This window comes from Mustela nivalis (assembly GCF_964662115.1).
Source record: "Mustela nivalis genome assembly, chromosome: 2".
NCBI lineage: Eukaryota > Metazoa > Chordata > Mammalia > Carnivora > Mustelidae > Mustela > Mustela nivalis.
This window is the reverse complement of record NC_139021.1, coordinates 167,676,847-167,695,851: the sequence shown is the minus strand read 5'-3', so window position 1 is coordinate 167,695,851 and position 19,005 is coordinate 167,676,847. Positions and strand designations below refer to the sequence as shown.

At 38.4% G+C, this 19,005-nt stretch overlaps 1 protein-coding gene across 16 annotated transcripts in view; it reads right to left on the bottom strand.

Moving 5' to 3' along the window:
- The window catches only part of ADD3 (adducin 3), a 126,319-nt gene that overhangs the window by 57,804 nt on the left and 49,510 nt on the right, over positions 1-19,005 (bottom strand). For 6 of the 16 annotated variants that reach the window (XM_082720177.1, XM_082720166.1, XM_082720176.1 and 3 more), the window contains exon 2: positions 13,970-14,078. The exons of 8 other annotated variants lie outside the window; for them this stretch is intronic. The gene's annotated coding sequence lies outside the window, so the exon portion shown is untranslated. Of the gene's footprint in view, positions 1-13,969; positions 14,079-15,615; positions 16,105-19,005 lie in introns of those variants that run through there. 2 more of the 16 variants (XM_082720174.1, XM_082720164.1) reach the window with 1 other exon arrangement.

Sequence of the window (19,005 nt, the reverse complement as noted above, 5' to 3'; positions counted from 1 at the left end):
AGCTTGGGAGAGAATGCTGGCTCAGAGGAAGAGCTGTCACTTACAGGCTATACATCTTAAGAAAGTTCCTTGGTTTTGGTTTTTTATACTCCCTTTGAGTCTTAGTTTTGTCTTATATAAAACAAGGAAAATCTTAATTCATAAAAGTTCTACGGCTTAAAAGAGATAACCTTTGTAAAGTGCCTGGCTTGTAGTAAGTGATCAAAAGAAGGAAACACAAGAAGTGGAAGCAAAATCAACAGTTCTGGGCATAGTTCAAGCATATGCCCATTCACATACTGCTTTGAAGCTTTTGTGCTTCAAAACTATGTTTGCTCTCATTTCACATACTCAAAATAAAAATAGCAAATAAAGCATAACTCTTTATTCACTCCACAGGCAAGCAATCTTTCATGTCCAGGAAAAAAAAAAAAAGTCTATTTGTTTTCTCTTTGCTTTTTTACTATGACAGAATTGGAGTGGTGGGGGAGGGAAACATAGACTTTTAACTTTGTGGTGACTACTCACACCAAATACACTTATATCTCTACCAGTCTTTGTATAAAGAGCTCCCTTTGCCTAGCGTGATCTTCCTTTACACCACCAAGTGAGAATTCAAGGCCAAGTTAAAATCTAACCTACTTTCCTAATCTACTCAGGACAAAATTAAAGCTTCTTCATCCTGTGTTTCCATTATGCTTTAAATAACAGCATTACAGAACTCACACCAGATGGCTGCTTCCATTAGTTTCCCTTATTTAAATGGGAGCATCTTTGTATTCCAATGCATAGCACATGGAAACTGTCTGTAAGTGCTGCTGATGGATATGCCTGGGTGATGGCCACTCAGTTATGATCAAAGTAGCAAAAACAACAACAACAAAAAAAAACCCCACTAAATCTAAACACTTACCAAAAAGGAAAGCAAAGTGCCAGAAAAGTGGGGGGAAGGGAAAGGATCACAGGGCATGAAATTAAAGAGACTAAAAGTTGGGTTGCCTGGGTGTCTGCCTTCAGCTCAGGTTATGATCCCATGGTTCTGGGATAGAGCTCTGCGTTGGGCTCCCTGCTCATCAGAAGTCTGCTTCTCCTTCTCCCTCTCCCACTCCCCCTGCTGCTTGTGTTCCTGTTCTCAACGTCTCTCTCTCTCCCTCTGTCAAATAAAAAATAAATATGAATTTTGGAACACTGAAAAAAAGTAAAATAAAATTTAAAATAAATAAATAAGTCTAAAAAAATTTTTTTTAAAAGATTTTATTTATTTATTTGACAGAGACCACAAGTAGGCAGAGAGGCAGACAGAGAGAGAGAGAGAGAAGGAAGCAGGCTCCTGCTGAGCAGACAGTCCTGCTGAGCAGACAGCCCGATGCGGGACTCGATCCCAGGACCCCGAGATCATGACCTGAGCCGAAGGCAGCGGCTTAACCCACTGAACCACCCAGGCGCCCTAAAAAAATTTTTAAAAAGTCAACTATGTGCAAATTCTTGTGTTCTTGGAGAAGTAACTCCTGCCAAGCCGTTACAGTGTCACTGGAATAATTCAAACCACTATGTGCTTTAAATACCTATCCTGTGTACCACCCACAACAACTCCATCAGGCAGTACTATAAGGTTCCTTTTATAGATGAGAAAATGGAGGCTCCAAGAGATTAAGCATGTAAGGTCACACAACTCCTGGCAATGGAGATAAAGTAGAGAAGTGATTTTTCATTACACGTGATTTTCATAATAGGCCAATTTTACAAAGGTGTGGGCAGGCTCTGGGTTTAAGAGAACCCACAAAGGGGAGGGACAACGAAGTGGCACAAGAGATTCAGCTGAGGGAGCAAAACTCAAGGGGAGAAAAAAGGCCTGGGAAAGAAAAACAAAAACAAAAACAAAAACACCAAAGCTGAAACAATTAAGAGGAGTGTGAGTTTTATGTAGGACTCAACTCCATGGAACAGTCTGCCATCCTAGAGTTATGAAACCTAAGTCAGAGATGGCCCTAGAACTGCAGCAGTGCAAAATCATAGTTCTTACTCTTCTGGCTTCCCCCCACCAAACCAACTGTTCTCAGAAGTAATAAATACAACATGGGTAACTCCTTGATAAAAATGCCAACCATGGTGTTCATGCTTCAGAAGATAAAGAGAGCCCTGCCAAGTTGGTGAAATTCAACTCTTGTCTGCAGGCATCTGGCTATATTCTGTAATTTCCCATTTAGGAAAATCCTGGTTTTGCTTCCCTTGCAAAGATGGATTTGTGAAGGAAGGCCTCCATGTTGAAGTTCAAAGCCTCAAGTGCCACAGCCCTCTGGCTTACCTCCAAACTAGCACGCATTACATTGACTCACAATTTTCTGTTTGCCAGTATAGCTCTCACACATGCTGCTGAGCAACTGGCAGGCAGGGCCCCTCAGCACCTAGCATAGGGAAAATTCAAAAAATATTATGGATGGTAAATGAATAATATCCTTTGCCCATTTAATATCTGATAGATGATTATTTGTTAAAAACGGTAATCCAACATTTAAAGATTAAGCAGTTACAGAAAAGGAAAGGCTGGAAGTAAGTGAAATATGATTAATGTTCAAAATAAGGGTTTTTGTTGGATAAAAAAAAATGTATGCAACATAACCTACACAAAGATTGCAAGTTAAGCCTAATAAAGCTGATGCAGAAATTCAGTAAATCATTAGGTCTAAAGTTGACAGGATCCCCATTTAAAACAAAAATTAACCAAAGTAGTGAGCTTGAAAGTTGCCAAACTAAGTGAAAAACAGCATGTGGCTTTGACTTTCCCATGGCACAATACTACCAAAAACAATGCATTTTATTAACCACCTCTTAGAGGAATACAAAGGCTACACAGGGGATAAAGAAACATTAAAAAGTGAAGAATAAATATTTATGTGCTATTAAAAAACACACAAATAATTTCTGCTTTGGGGAAAAGTCCAAAAAAAAAAAAAAAAAGGAACAGAAAACAAGTAAATGTAAATACATTATGGTCACATGACATAGACATTCATGACACACACAATTTTTTTTTAAGATTTAATTAATTTACTTATTTATTGAGAGAGAGTGAGAGAACATGCATGAGCAGAGGGAGGGGCACAGGAACAAAGGGAATCTCAAGACTCTGCACTGAGCACAGAGCCTAATGCGGGGCTCAAGATCATGACCCGAGCTGAAATCAAGAGTTGGATGCTTAACCAAATAAGCCATTCAGGTGCCTCTGCAATTTGTTAAAAATACTACTGTTGCTTTAATTTGCTCCATCCAAGGACGTGGGGGACCAATGTAGGCATTTTTAAATTGCTTTTTCTAAATATGAGGGAAAAAAACTCTTTAGTTGAAAAAAATGTTTCTTATTTCAAATAATTTACCCAATTTAAAAGAGCCTTCTTTCTTACTCTTTGGAAATTTAAGTATTCTCATCCAAAAAAATTTCTTCAAGTACTTAGCTTCAAACACTGCTATAAGATAGGTAGGTGGCCAAGCTGACAAATCACATGATGTAAAGGACTAACGATCTCCTCTCAGATCAAGCTCTGGAACACATGCTCCCTATTCATTACAAGAACACCTCCTGTCCTGTAAAACAAAGTTCCAAATCTCCCAAATACTACCATAAAACAGGGTAGGAGACAGGTTTAGAAATATTCTCCTCCAGTTTCACCTGCCCTTTGTGAAAGTATCTGTGGAGAGTTGGTAGATTTGCCACCTTTCCATTCCCTTAGGCAAACTGGTAGTATGATAGGAGGTTTAATCAAGACAAAAATGAGGGACTCCTGGGGGGCTCAGTCAGTTGGACATCTGCCTTTGGCTCAAGTCAAGATCTTGGGTTCCTGGGACTGAGCCCTGAGTCGGGCTCCCTCCTCGGCAGAGAGTCTGCTTTCTCCCTCTCCCTCTGCCCCTCTACCTGCTTGTACTCTCTCTTGCTCTCAAATAAATAAATAAAATCTTTAAAAAAACAAACACACACACACACAAAACTGGCCTACTTTCTGCTTCCTACTTTCTGCCCCCAAGTACTATTATTCTAGTTGGAGAATATCAACTTGCTCTGTGCCAAATTTATGATTTTAGATTTTAAAAACTTATCTTTAAATTTGAAGTTGGTTAAGTCGATTCATCAATAAATCTTTCCACTTCCGGTTAAATTCATTTATTCTTTTGACAATAATTCATTCAACACCTATCATGTGCTACAGCTGAGGACAATACAGTGGAGAATGAAACATCATCCCTGATCCTAGAACACTAGCAACTTGTGGACCAGAGAAGTAAAAAGGGAGAGATAGCTGCTTAAGCAATTATATTAGCCCACTGTGTTAGTGTGTTATAACAGACATATTATTGACTTGGAGGAAAGAGCCAATTTGAATCCTAGGAAGTTACATGTGAGCTTGGTCTTTAATGGTCTGGGGAGGGGGGATGATGTACAACTCTGGCAGAAAGATATGAATAGACAATATGCTTCCTTAACTTGTATTTAAACATGTGGCTTTATTTATTTATTTTAAAAACATGTGTCTTTTTTTTTTTTTTTAAGATTTTATTTATTTATTTGACAGTGATCACAAGTAGGCAGAGAGAAAGAGAGGAGGAGGAAGCAGGCTCCCTGCAGAGCAGAGAGCCCTATGTGGGGCTCAATCCCAGGACTCTGGGATCATGACCTGAGCTGAAGGCAGAGGCTTTAACCCACTGAGCCACCCAGGCACCTGTGGATTTATTTTCTAAATTTATTTTTAGAAAGAGCGTAAGAGTGAATAGGAAGGTCCAAGGGAAGAGAGAGAGAATATTAAGCCAACACATGGCTTTATCTCATGACCCTGAGATATGACCTGAGCTGAAATGGAGGGTTTGGATGCTTAACCAACTGAACCACCCTGGGACTCCAACACATGGCTCTATTTTAAACAAAAGTATCACAAATGGCAACTAATATACAAGGGAAATAAAAATTGTCACTAATAAACAACCTACAGTGGTTTGTATAATTTAAACTACAGGAACCCTACAATCTACTAGCAAGCCATACAGTTTTGTGTCATGAGCTCTTGCTTTCATTCTAATCTTCTGACTTGTACACTAAGAAAAGAATATCAAAAGCCACTTATATCCTTTCTTGCAATAATGTTTGTTCTTACACTGTACTAACCATGATTTAGAAATGATTAAGACCAATTATTTTGAAGCCAGTCTGTGTTCTGCCACCACATCCTCATGGAAAAAGGAATAAGAATGTTACAGGTTAATACCAAAGTGAATATGCAAAAACACAGTCAACCTGGAACAGGTATACCATTAATCTATGGGCTCAAATCCTTAAGGGTATCAAGTACAAGGACAGTAGATTTAATTGGAGGGCTGGAAAGAAAAAAGAAAAACACAACTAATGACAAGCACTGTGTAAGTCACCTCAATTTTCAAGTTCAAGACTCAGAAAGATGTTGATACATATGAGAAAGGTTATTTTTGTGGGCTAATCTGACAAAAATAAAAGGAATGCCACATTAAATTTCTAAGAATAGATCACCCATTTTGATCAGATTACTATCAATGTGAAAATGACTTAAGGTTAACATTTAAGACAGGTTTCCACATGAAAGTACACATAAAGAACAAATCTTCCATTTTTATGAATAATATGAGGATCATTAGTTACAGCACACACTATGTGACAACCTAAGTGAAAAATACCTAAAACGGAGAAATCAAAGTAGGATTATTTATATTATGTGACTTTAAAGATTGCTAGGTTCTTTTAGATAGTAATCTTCTCTGTGTTTAACACATTATACTGGGAGGCAAGAGCCATGTGTACTTTATATTCATGAACTCACACCTATAATACTAAGCTCTTGACAAAGAAGAAAAAAAAACCAAACCTATTGCAAAATGTTAAGACTGAGAGGTTTGATCCTGCAGTAGGAATTTCTCAGTGAAACACATACCTTTAGACAGTGTATAAATAACTTTCTCAGACTATTTAGAGAAAAGGAACACAGCAACAACAAAAAACCTAATGAGAACTGCTCCTGAGCCTTTGAGAAAGGAGGTGACTAGAGAGCAGTACAAAAACTGGGTGGAGGAGGGCAAAGGTGGAGCTAAGAAAGCAGATGAAGAGACATCCTGAAAGAGCCAAGAGTGACAGGAGATGAGGATCAAGTAACTATGGCAGCCGCATAAGGCCTGGCACGCCCACAGGGAGCTATGTGGCTTACTTCAAGGGGGTGGAACACTGAACAAGTGAACAACTTTGATTTTGTTTAACTGAAAGCCTGCTGTGCAATCCTAGGAGTGGGAAAAAGAAAAAGGAGGGGTTTTCCAATATAGAAAGTTAGGATGTAATAAATGGCTATCACTTGAAAAAATATGAAACAAAAGAGAATACCTTATATGAAAATGAAAAATCGAGAACTGTGAGGAAAGCAATATGAAGTCTATGTAAACCCAGAGTTGCATTATTTATTGATTGTCACGACAAAGCTTTTCATCCTGTCGACTATGCCATCCTTCAAATAACAAGATCCCCATAAAGCACACTGACAAGAATGTTGGGGTGTGTGAATCAGTCTAAGGTTTTTCTTCACTCCAACTTTCAATTTGGCAGCTTATGGAAATAATTCTTAATGGCTGAGTTTTTAAAACTCACTCCAAGACAAGCAGGACTGTGACTCCTATGGGCGATTTCCAAGTTGCCAAGTCATTAATCTAAAACAGCTCTCAACCCCTTTAAACTGATTCCTGCTGGCCCAATATAATAAATGATACGGTGTTTTAAATAAAAAGGAGGGAGAGGGAAGAAAGAAGGCCCAAACCAGTACTTTGGAGTTACTTTTAAGCTTAAAAAAAACCTGGAAGCCATAAGATAATACACATTTACTACTATATTTTTCAATCATGTGCCTGGAAACTACAGAAAGGAGTTTGGAAAAACCTTCTGCCAGAAGCAAATTACCTTCTTCAAATTCAAGTTTAAACAGTAATTACCTTTGTTACACCCCCAGAAATGAAAGCTTTAAAAAAAAAAAAAGATATATTTCAAAGCTTTTGCAGATAATTTACTACATTAATCCAATCTGTTCATTCCTGTAAGCATTAATACCTTCTTACAGGAATTGGAAAAAAGGACATTGTGCATTCAACAAGTGTTTGCCTTTGCTATGACACAAAGGTCAAGATGCACCTGATAAATCAGTAAGCAAGCAGTGCACCTAGACCAATGTTTTCAGTATCGTCAGAACACAGCAACCAGCTGCAGCTTTAGCGTTTTGGATCATTGGTTTAAAAACAAAGATTTGTAGCTAGGACTCAAAAGAGGAATCTAAACATGCAAATCTTTCTCAATATAAAGCCATTATAGAGACCATACCATTATTAGGAAATACTCATGGAAATACTTTTATTTCAGTAATTTCCAAAATAACTAGAGTGCTTAAAATTTATGAAGGAATCCTAATCATAATCAGTCAATTTATTAAGATGAGTAAGATCAGAAAAAAAAAATAAAAGTTGCTTGGTTTTCTGAAGATGATGAGCTCAATGTTGTGAAGGAAAAACTGCTAAATTAGAAAGCAGATTTTCCTCAAGTCATAAGTTACGGGGGTGGAGAGTTCTTCCTACAAGGCAGGGAGTTGTTACAGACCCCTACCATACACATACAGATAAATCCAGAATCCTAAAGGGTAATACCCTCAGGTAAAAGGCAGACCAAAAAATCTAACCACCAACAGAAGGAATTAAAAAGCGCACAGAGAGACAAAAACAAAACGAAACAACAAACAACCACACACAGATGCACAAAATACACACACACACACACACAATATGGTCCAAAAAGTCTTAAGCCAAGAGAGTAACATAAAGTGGCCTTAGGTTGGTAGCACTCCTGATCCCCCACAAAAAGGGAACATAAATTATGTCTGGAGAAAGGTGCTCTCAAAACAGACCGCCTAATGATTTCCACAGATAAAATTCTGCCAAGTTAATTCAAAATTACAAAGCACATGAGTCACAAGCCACATTAAGCAAAAATCAGCAGAAACAACAGAGAACAGAATTTGATACCTCCCTCTAAGAACTGCAGACAACGGAAAACTAAGACACAGAATATAAGTTTTTTTCACAATGTTCAAAATCCTTAAAGATAGAACTGGAAGCACGAGAAACAAGATGTTATAAAGGAAGATCAACAGAGCTGAAAACCTAGAGAATAATGGAAAAAAACTTAGTGAATGGATTAAACAGAGTAGACTAGACCCACACAGAAAGGATAAATTGGAATCTAAATTTGAAAAAACTAGTCAGAATGGCAGAGAGACAAAGAAATAGAATGTGTAAAAGAGAGACTAAGAAACAGACAGCAGGGATGCCTGGGTGGCTCAGTCAGTTAAGCCGCTGCCTACGGCTGGGGTCATGATCCCAGGGTCCTGGGATCAAGTCCTGCATTGGGCTCCTTGTCCGGTAGGGATCCTGCTTCTCTCTCTGCCTCTGCCTGCCACTCTGCTGCTTGTGCTCTCTCTCTCTCTCTGACAAATAAATAAATAAAATCTTTAAAAAAGAAAGAAAGAAACAGAGAGCAAAGAGGTCCAACATACATACCGGAGTTTCTAAAGAGGAAACAATAGGGAAGAGGTCGTATTTGAGGAAATCATGGCTAGAAACTTCAGAGACAAATCACCTACAAAGGACTGTTAATTACATTTGCAGTAGACTTCAAAAGAAAAAAAGTCATAAGACATAGAAATAATAGTGCTGAGAGAGGATAACAGTCAGCCGAGAACTGTAAATCAAACAGAACTATCAAAAGTAAAAACAAAAACAAAAACAAACCTGTCTCACTAAAGAGTTCTATAAATTCATTAAACAAACTTTTAAAGGATGAATTTCAGATAATTTTAAATTAGAGGAATGGAAATGGAAGAGGAAAGAAAATGGTATACAAGTGAGTAATTTAAAAAATACCATATAAAATAATAGTAATAACAAATGTAGAAGGTTAAAAAAGTGGAACTAAAATCCTGATCAGTAATATCACATAAGATGGAAATGGAGAATGAGAGTTAAAGTGTTTTAAGATCCTTGGATTGTTCAGAAGGGGAGAAAAAACTATTGACTTTAGAGTGATAAAACTTCAATCTGATAAACGATTATCCAGAATATACACACACACACATATATATTAAGCTGCTATTTATTTTATTTTTAATTTATTTTCAGCATAACAGTAGTCATTGTTTTTGTACCACACCCAGTGCTCCATGCAATCCGTGCACTCTGTAATACCCACCACCTGGTACCCCGACCTCCCACCCCCGGCCCCTTCAAAACACTCAGATTATTTTTCAGAGCCCATAGTCTCTCATGGTTCACCTCCCCTTCCAATTTCCCCCCAACTCCCTTCTCCTCTCTATCTCCCCATGTCCTCCATGCTATTTGTTATGCTCCACAAATAAGTGAAACCATATGATAATTGACTTTCTCTGCTTGACTTATTTCAGCATAATCTCTTCCAGTCGTGTCCATGTTGCTACAAAAGTTGGGTATTCGTCCTTTCTGATGGAGGCATAATACTCCATAGTGTATATATATATTTTAAGATTTTATTTATTTGACAGAGAGAGAGATCACGAGTAGGCAGAGAGGCAGGCAGAGAGAGAGAGAGGAGGAAGCAGGCTCCCTGCTGAGCAGAGAGCCTAATAGGGGGCTTGATCCGGGACCCTGGGATCATGACCTGAGCCGAAGGCAGAGGCTTAACCCACTGAGCCACCCAGGCGCCCCCCCAGAATATATTTTAAATATCACCAAAAAAAAAAAAAAAAAAAAAAGACAACCTGATCTGTTTATTAGTAAAAGAGCTAAGCAGGTACTTCCCAAAAGAGAATGTCCAAATGACCAATAAATGAATGAAATGCCCGTCATCATTAGTCATTGGGGAAATAAAAATTTAAACCATGAGGAGATATGCTATCTACCTATCAGTATGGTTAATATGAAAACAAAAACAAAAAATTGTTAATACCATGTATTGGCAAGGATGTAGAGCATCTGGAACTCTTCAACAATACAAATCCTTATGTCAATTAGTATGATTATTTTGGAAAGTTTTTTAGCATTATCTACGAAAGTTGGACATACACATGCCCTGTAATCTAGCTACACCTCTCCCAGGAATACATTCAACAAATGCATACACACACACACACACACACACACACAAAAATATATATACGAACACTAAATTTATGTGTATTTATGTGTGTGTGTGTGTGTGTGTGTGTGTATACATATGTAAAGAATACTAAAAAATATTCATAGCAAAATTAAAAAAAAAAGATTTCATTTATTTGAGAGAGAGATAGCAAGCATGAGTGGCAGGGAGGGGCAAAGGGAGAGGGAGAAGCAACCTCTCCTCTGAGCAGGAGTCCCACATGGGGACACAGGGCTTAGGGCTAGATCCCAGGACTCTGAGATCATGCCTGAGCAGAAGGCAGACATTTACCCAACTGAGCCACCCAGGCACCCCCAGAATTAATTTTTTAACAGCCCCAAATGAGAAACATCTGAATGACCATCCACAAAAAGGGACAGATTATTGTACATTCATAACAAGGAATATGCACAATAATCAGATAAACTATTGCTATGATTGCAAAAACATGGATAAATTTCACAGAAAAAAAATGTTGAGCAAAAGCTGCCAGATACAAAAGAGCAGATACTGATTGATTTAATTTATATAATACTCAAAAGCAGACAACACTAACCTATGAGGTGTGCCAAGATTACAGCTACCATGCCAGGAGGAGATAATGCTCAAGAAGGGAGGCACATCAGGGTGTTCCATGTCTTGATCTAGGTGATATTATACAGTGTGTTCATTTGAACACACCTGTCAAGCTCTAGCTTATAATTTGTGTACTTTTCCATAAGTCTATTAAACTTATATTTAGTAGTTTACCTACAAAAAAAAAAATCAAAATAGTCTATGAGAGAGAGAGTTTTCCTTTTCTTCTGTAACAAGAACTTATAATTTAATGCTACCTTTTTTGTTGGCTAGGTTAGCTTTCTGGAAAAACTTAAATCCACAGCATTTTCCTAACCTGAACTCTTTAAGAAGTAATCCAAGCTCTCTCACACATGCTGAATTGTATAATTCCTATAAAAAAAGAACAAATTAAGTAACCCATATAATTTTAACTATTCAGCAGGGAGGAATAAATTGAGAGATTCTCAAACAGAATTTAGGTCTCAAATCAGTACACTACGTACTACACTTCTTCACATTAACAATAGAGAGAACAGACTGAAACGTACAGTATAGCTGAGATGATCACAATGTTCAAATACCGGTCCACAGCAATGTTAAGTATTAACACATTCCATTGTCTGACCTACTCAAAAGCTTCTCCCATTTTCAGAATGCGCTGTTTTTCAGTGAGTAGAAACATTCCCAAATACATTTAAATATAAATTAGGCCTCACAATCAAAACTAGTTCAAAACTAAGTCCAAAACTTAGTTCAAAACTAAGTCATTGGGGCGCCTGGGTGGCTCAGTGGGTTGAGCCTCTGCCTTCCTGCTCAGGTCCTGATTTCAAGGTCCTGGGATTGAGCCCTGCATTCCTCTCTCTGCTCAGCGGGGGGCCTACTCCCTGGCGCTCCCCCCACCCACTTTCTCTGCCTGCCTCTCTGCCTACTTGCAATCTCTGTCAAATAAATAAATAAAATCTTTAAAAAAAAAACAAAACAAAACTAAGTCATTATGTAAAATAAAAGCAAAACCTATAATTACTAATGCACAATTAATCAGGAATTCTATCCCACCCACCACATGCTCTCTGCTACGTTAAGATTCTGAAATTCCTATTTGAAACCACCACATGGGGCACCTGGGTGGCTCAGTGGATTGGGAATCAGCCTTTGACTTTGGACTCCTGGGGCTGAACCCTGGGTTCGGCTTCCTGCTCAGCAGGGAGCCTGCTTCTCCCACTCCCCTGTTTGTGCCCGCACTTTGCCCGCGCGCATGCGCGCTCTCTCGCGCGCTCTCTCTCTCAAATAAAATAAAATAAAACCAACATATTTCAGTGTTACACACTCCTGCCCTATCGTAAGAATTTACTGGATTCTTACTGTACAGAAACATACATTTATGTTATATTACTTTTGTTCAGCACTGTTTTATCTCATAGTCCAAGAATCTGATAAAGAATGTGACATGAAAATCTATCTGTTGGCAAAATGCGACTTAAGAGCAAAGGCTCAGGGTGCCTGAGTGGCTCAGTGGGTTAAGCCGCTGCCTTCGGCTCAGATCATGATCTCAGGGTCCTGGGATCGAGTCCCGCATCGGGCTCTCTGCTCAGCAGGGAGCCTGCTTCCCTCTATCTCTCTCTCTGCCTGCCTCTCCCTCTACTTGTGATCTGTCAAATAAATAAATAAAATCTTTAAAAAAAAGAAAAAAAGAGCAAAGGCTCAGGGGAAGGATTCCCAGAAAAAAAAAAAAAAGTGGAAAATTAAGTCTCATTTACTAACTTACAAAAATTGCTTACTATTTTGAAAATTTTTGTGGTACACTTCATACTTTCAAATATATAAAGAATAGGTATGAATTCTCAATAATAAAAAACCTAAGAGTAAGCAGAACTGGGTTCCAGTTCTAGTTCTAACTCTCATTCTAACTCACAACATTATTTTGGCCAAGGTACTCAGTCTTTCTGGCCCTCAGTTTCCTCAACTACAATGAGAAGACTGACTGGAATATCAAAGATTTCGTACAATGCTAACATTGTATGGTGAGCCTGCTGAAGAAAAGTATCACAGACTTTTACATCCATTTACATGGGTGATTATACACCTAGATAAACATGAACCACGCAAAAGAAAATGCAAATAGTTAATCCCTCATTAGCCATTCTATTTGTTATGGAAGGTCTTTAAGCAAATGGGTATTTTTCCTCTACAAGCACTTGTATTCCATCTATGTACTTGCTTTTATGTGCCCTGTAGACAAACTCTGTGAAATATAATACCAATTTGCTTCCTTCCTTACAAAGGTAGTTCTTTGAAGGTGTTCTCATTCTAAGTTCCCAAAGGCTTGAGTCTACTCAGTTCCCTCACTTAGACCTCTCCAAGACCAACCAGCAGTAAGAGGAAAAAAAGTACAATCCTTTTCTAGATGGTACTACACCAATAAAAGTGTCACTGAGTAAGTCAGCTCATAAGCCCCTGTTCACTATCTACACTATCAGGAAGCCATCAACACTACCTGCATCTACCCTGGCTACAGTATGTGGCTTTGTGTGATGAGCCCCACCATCTGGAACAATATGGCTTCCACCTTTTTTATTTTTTTTTAAATGATTTATTTATTTATTTTAGAAAGGGATTGTGCAAGTGGGGATGGGGGGAGAAGAACAGAGGGAGAGTGGGGAGGAGGGTGGGGAAAGAATCTCAAGAGACTGTGCTGAGCAAGGAACCCAACTTGGGGCTGGATCTCAGGAGCCTGAGATCATTACCCAAGCTGAAACCAAAAGCTGGACACCCAACCAACTGGGCCAGCCAGGTGCCCTTGGCTTCATTTTCTTTTTATCGTTCATATTATATAGTATGTCGTTGTTGTTTTTTTAAAGATTTTTTGTTTACTTGACAGATCACAGGTGGGCAGAGAGTCAGGCAGAGAGAGAGGGGGAAGCAGGCTTCCTGCTAAGCAGAGAGCCCGATGCGGGGCTCCATCCCAAGACCCTGGGATCATGACCCGAGCTGAAGGCAGAGGCTTTAACCCACTGAGCCACCCAGGCACCCCAATATATAATACATCTTTGAGAGTAATGGACACTAATAGAGACAATTGCATTTTGTGCTAACAGACCTCGGGCTCCATGAATAGCAAAAACGCTGGAAAGACCTTAAAAGGTCATCTAGTCCAATTCTCTCTTTGCACTTTTGAGAATTCAGAGGTCCCTAAGGTCACTACCTAAGGTCACACAAAGCACTTACCTCCTGACTTCAGGCCAGTAGTTTTTCCACTCCATCAAAGTTAAGTTGCTGCTCAGGAGAGAACGTTCAAGTTGGAATCCTCTCTTCTATGGAACATGTTATCATTCCTCTGTATCATCAATGAAACATTACACTTCAACTGAGATGTCAAAAACATTTTGAATCTGTCTGACCAATGTCAAAAATGAAGTAGTGCTAATGTACATAACCTACTAGTGTACTAAACTAAAAGAGACACTAGAGTATAAAATTTCAAGGAAGGAAGGAGCTCTGGGTAATATTGTTCCAGTGGCAATCAAAGATGATTAAGATTAAGATGGTTAGATGAAAGAAATAACATCCTGAGGTTCTAAACTTTGAGAGTAAAACTGTGGGATGGTTAGAATATAGAACAAGTATTTAATTCTTTGTAAAGGAATTATGTGGTTTATAAAAAAATAAAACTGCCACTTCAATTATAGCACTAGTCTAAAACATTCAAATGCTCTTGGGATCTTCTTTTAAAAATTTATTCAGAGGAGGTTTCTCCTTGTCATTCAGTTTTTGTAGCACACACACCCATGTTTAATTCACTAACTATAACCTAATATTTAACTATTGTTCACATTCTTATCTGGGCACATATCCAACCTCTTCCTCCATGAAACACTAGAATAAACTTTAATATACTAGAAAATTAGAAAAATTAAATGAACAGGAGAGAAAGCAAATGCATTTTCACACAAAGTACAGGATACAGCTGTGATCTGTCAAGCTTAGAGACTATCTCCTTAACTACAACAAAATTACAGGACCCTCCTAAGCTGAACAGGAAGTAGCAATCTAAAAAAACACAAATGTTCCCAAGCCCCAATTCTATTCCCTTCACTTCTCATTTCCAGCACATGCTCACCCTTTGACCAGGCCTGTGTAATACACCCAATTCAAATAGCCCTGATGAAGTGTCAGTAAGCCTATGGAGTATTTTGAGAGTCCAAAGAATTACCTTTAATCATGATGTTCCCAAATTAAATACCTGTGTTGGCTGAAGAAACAGGTTGTAACGAAAATGACAAAACCTACCTTGGCTCTTAAAAAGTCCATTTTTCTATGTATGATCCTTAGTCTCTCATTTCTGAAAGCTGTTTCTATGGTAGCCAAAGGTAACTTGAAAAATCCAGAATTTCCCTTTCTAACCTTTGCAGGATACTACATAAACTCATAAACATCAGGCACCTTACTCAGGCCCAGGCTCTCATAATGGAGCTAACATGTGACTTACAGATTATAATTTAAAAAAATAAAAGTCAAGCAAAGAAGCAGCAAGACCATGTTCTAGGCATTAGAAGTCGCATGAGCAAAAGCAGCAAGACATGTGGGACCAACAATAATTTAATAGCATGACCGATCGTTCCTGTCATGTTAAGTCAGTTAGCTGGATACTCAGATGTTTATTAGAGGTGCTCCCTTTAAATCAACAAGAGATCATATTCAAAGTGGTAGTTCTACCTACATATAAGAGAGGCTCAAAACAAAGGAAACTGTGATATGCTCAAATGGGTGTGTTTACAGGAGAGAGGAAGTGGTGAGCATTCTAACCAAGAAAACACTGTAAAAAGCACTTTCAAAATAACACCCCTTTCAATCTTCCGATTATCCCGTCTTACCTTTTCAATCAACTGGAGGAGAGCAAAGCAGTGTTGCCACAGTTCTCACAAAGTACTATCACCATGGGTCTAACTATAAAAAACAGAGTTAACCCTCAAACCATCTCGGGAAGTCACCAGATAGTCACCATCTTGTCAATTAGATGGTATATATTAGAAATGAAAAGAGAAGCAGAAAAGCAATAAAAGGACATATGGAGCCCGCATCGGGCTCCCTACTCAGCGGGAAGCCTGCTTCTCCCTCTCCCACTCCCCTGTTTGTGTTCTCCCTCTCGCTGTGTCTCTGTGTCAAATAAACAAACTCTTAAAAAAAAAAAAAAAGGACATATGGAATAGAGAGAAGGAACTCATTTCTGAGATCTTCCCCTCTCCCACGGCAGGCTCCACAATTTATGAACAGCTGGGAAATTTCCTTTTCACAGGAGAAGAAGGACTTCTTAGTCCACATGAAAGTGGAAATGACAAAAACTATATCACATAGAAAAAAAAAAAAGGTGTTTCCTGAAGGGAGGAGACAGTACTGCCTTTATTTGAACACAAACACATACAGACAGACACACACACACACACACACACACAGGAAAAGCAAAAAACATGCAGACAAGAAGAAAAAAATCGTTTTCAAGAGATAAAAGATAAAATTAACTAAATCAAGGAAATGTTTTATGGTAGAAGTTAGCCTCAGTGGGGCAATCACTTTGTCCCAGTGGGTGATCTCAAGTGCAAACAGACTTAAGGAGAAAAATAAAAACATATTTGCACTTCATATTCATGCAGGGCTGCTTATTGCTATTTTAATAAATACCTTGTTTCAGCTTTTCTTCCACATGCACATAGAAAGTCTAATCTGTTTCATCACTAATTTACCACTATTTCATTTAATTCAGATTATTTCGAGGTATTAATGCTTGAATGGTTCATTCTTTAAAAGATACTGATTCTTAAGCAAGCTCCTTCATTCTACAGAAAGGATTCTGGCAGTCCCTGCTAAGTGCTAGACACCAATTCATGTTAGGCACACAGCGGAGAACAAGTTTTCTGCCCACAAGGAGCTTACGTTATTCACAATTGGGAAAGACAGCTTTTCAAAATCCCTTTGCCTACTTTCTCTGGCTTTACTGACTAGGCCAGTGGATTTCAAACTTTACAGTTTTTACAGCAAATCAGAATCTGATGAGGAGCTTTTTAAAAAAAATTCCAGTACCCAGACTGCACCCCATACCATTTAAATCAGGATCTTGAGGGTAAGACTTGGATATCAATATTTTTCAAGTTACCTAAATGACACCAAAGAACAGTGTATCAGAATACTTATAAACTAGATCACTGGTTCTCAACTTTGGGCCTTTGAAGGAATGGAGAATAAAATAAAGAATCCCTAGAAATAGATTTCTCTATCTTCTCCCTATCATACCAATCAAGTCAAAGGGTTCACTGGGGGTACAGGACAGTTTACTCTGTGGGGAGGTGAGAGGTACCTGCTTGCTATTCAAAACAGTACTTTCCCCATTTCTCACCTTAGGCTAATGAATATAATCTCCGCAGAGCGAGCTATCTAGCATGTCATTTCTGCCTCTAGCCTGAGTAATCTAGGCTACACAAAGTGGGGACAGAATAGTCATCCTGAGATATGTGGACACATATGAAGCATATAGGGGTGCTTCCATAAATAATAATCAGAGCATAAGATATCATATGTAAATAATCCTATCATATGATATATCAAAAATAATCAGAGCATAAGATTTTAATTGTTTAAAATATTCTGCTTATTATATTACTTTTTAAATCTTAGGGTCAAAAAGTCACACTAGGGTTGAAATTAGCAGGAATGGGTTAGGCATCATTACTCAAGTATATGAAGAATCAAATAATCCCATATCAAGATGTTTTGGTTCTCAGTGGGAAAAACACAGGCAGGCATTAGGAAATGCCCTAACTCAAAGGTAAATAGTACTAATGATGTTGTGGAATTAAGGAACATAAACCAAAAAACTATAAGAAAAATTAAAGTCCTTTATAGAACAAAATATAGTCCCTTAAATTCCATATTTCTATACAAGTTTACTTACAAAGCAATTTAAATCAACTAGCAAAAGCAAAATGGAACTCAATTTCCCCCCACAAAAGGACATTCCCTGAATTCAAATATACCATTAAAAATTAAAAGTTTAGGGTGCCTGGGTGGCTCAGTGGGTTAAAGCCTCTGCCTTTGGCTCCGGTCACGATCTCAGGGTTCTGGGATGGAGCCCTGCATCTGGCTCTCTGCTCAGCGGGGGGCCTGCTTCCTCCTCTCTCTCTGCCTGGCCTCTCAGCCTACTTGCGATCTCTAGCTGTCAAATAAATAAAAAAATCTTTAAAAAAAAATTAAAAGTTTATGTATAAAACTAAAGAATTCCCATTCTGGACCAACACACGTATGCCACGGATCCCTTCCTTCCTGGTGGTTTTCATCTCACAGATGAATCACAGGTATTTCTCAATATTTATACCATGTGTTGTGATACCCACCATACCGTGTTTTTAGTATACCACTTTTCTCTTCTACATGAGTATTTTAAATGCTTAGAGTATGTCCCATTGTTATTTCCCAAGGATATACTTGAAAAGTATAATCCATGATTAAAAAACAATGTAAAAGTAACATCATACACAAAGAGAAAATACAAAATCCCCATTTCTAAGAAGGTTTAAAATATCCGTCTCTAATCTATAAAAGATTTAGTGGAGAAAAACAAAAACACCTCTTGGTTAAGTAAAAACGCTTTCCTGCATTTTTTTGAAGGAAGGAGAATTTTCCAGAGCAAGTATTAGGGAAAATTACTGGCAATTATATTTGATACATAGCAAAAATGTAATATATTCAAGAGAGGAAAGTTTGTTGTCACAGAATATCCAGTTTAAGAAGTGCAAATGGGGGTGCTTGGGTGGCTCAGTGGGTTAAAGCATCTGCCTTCGGCTCAGGTCATGATCCCAGGGTCCTGGGACCAGGCCCCGCATCAGGCTATCTGCTCAGTGGAAAGCCTGCCTCTCTGCCTACTTGTGATCTCTGTCTGTCAAATAAATAAATAAAATCTTTAAAAAAAAAAAAGAAGTGCAAATGGAATGGGTAGGGAAGAGAATTGGGGGTGTGAAGGAAGAATATAAGAGTATCACAGATTACTTAAGAATCTATGTCAGGGGCGTCTGGGTGGCTCAGTTGGTTAAGTCTCTGGAGCCCAGCAATGAGCTCTCTGCTCAGCAGGGAGCCTGCTTCTCCCTCTCTCTGCCTGCCTCTCTGCCTACTTGTGATCTGTGTCTGTCAAACAAATAAATAAAATCTAAAAAAAAAAAAGAATCTGTGTCAACTGACACTAACCTCACCCACCTCTTATCAACAAAGGCATCAAA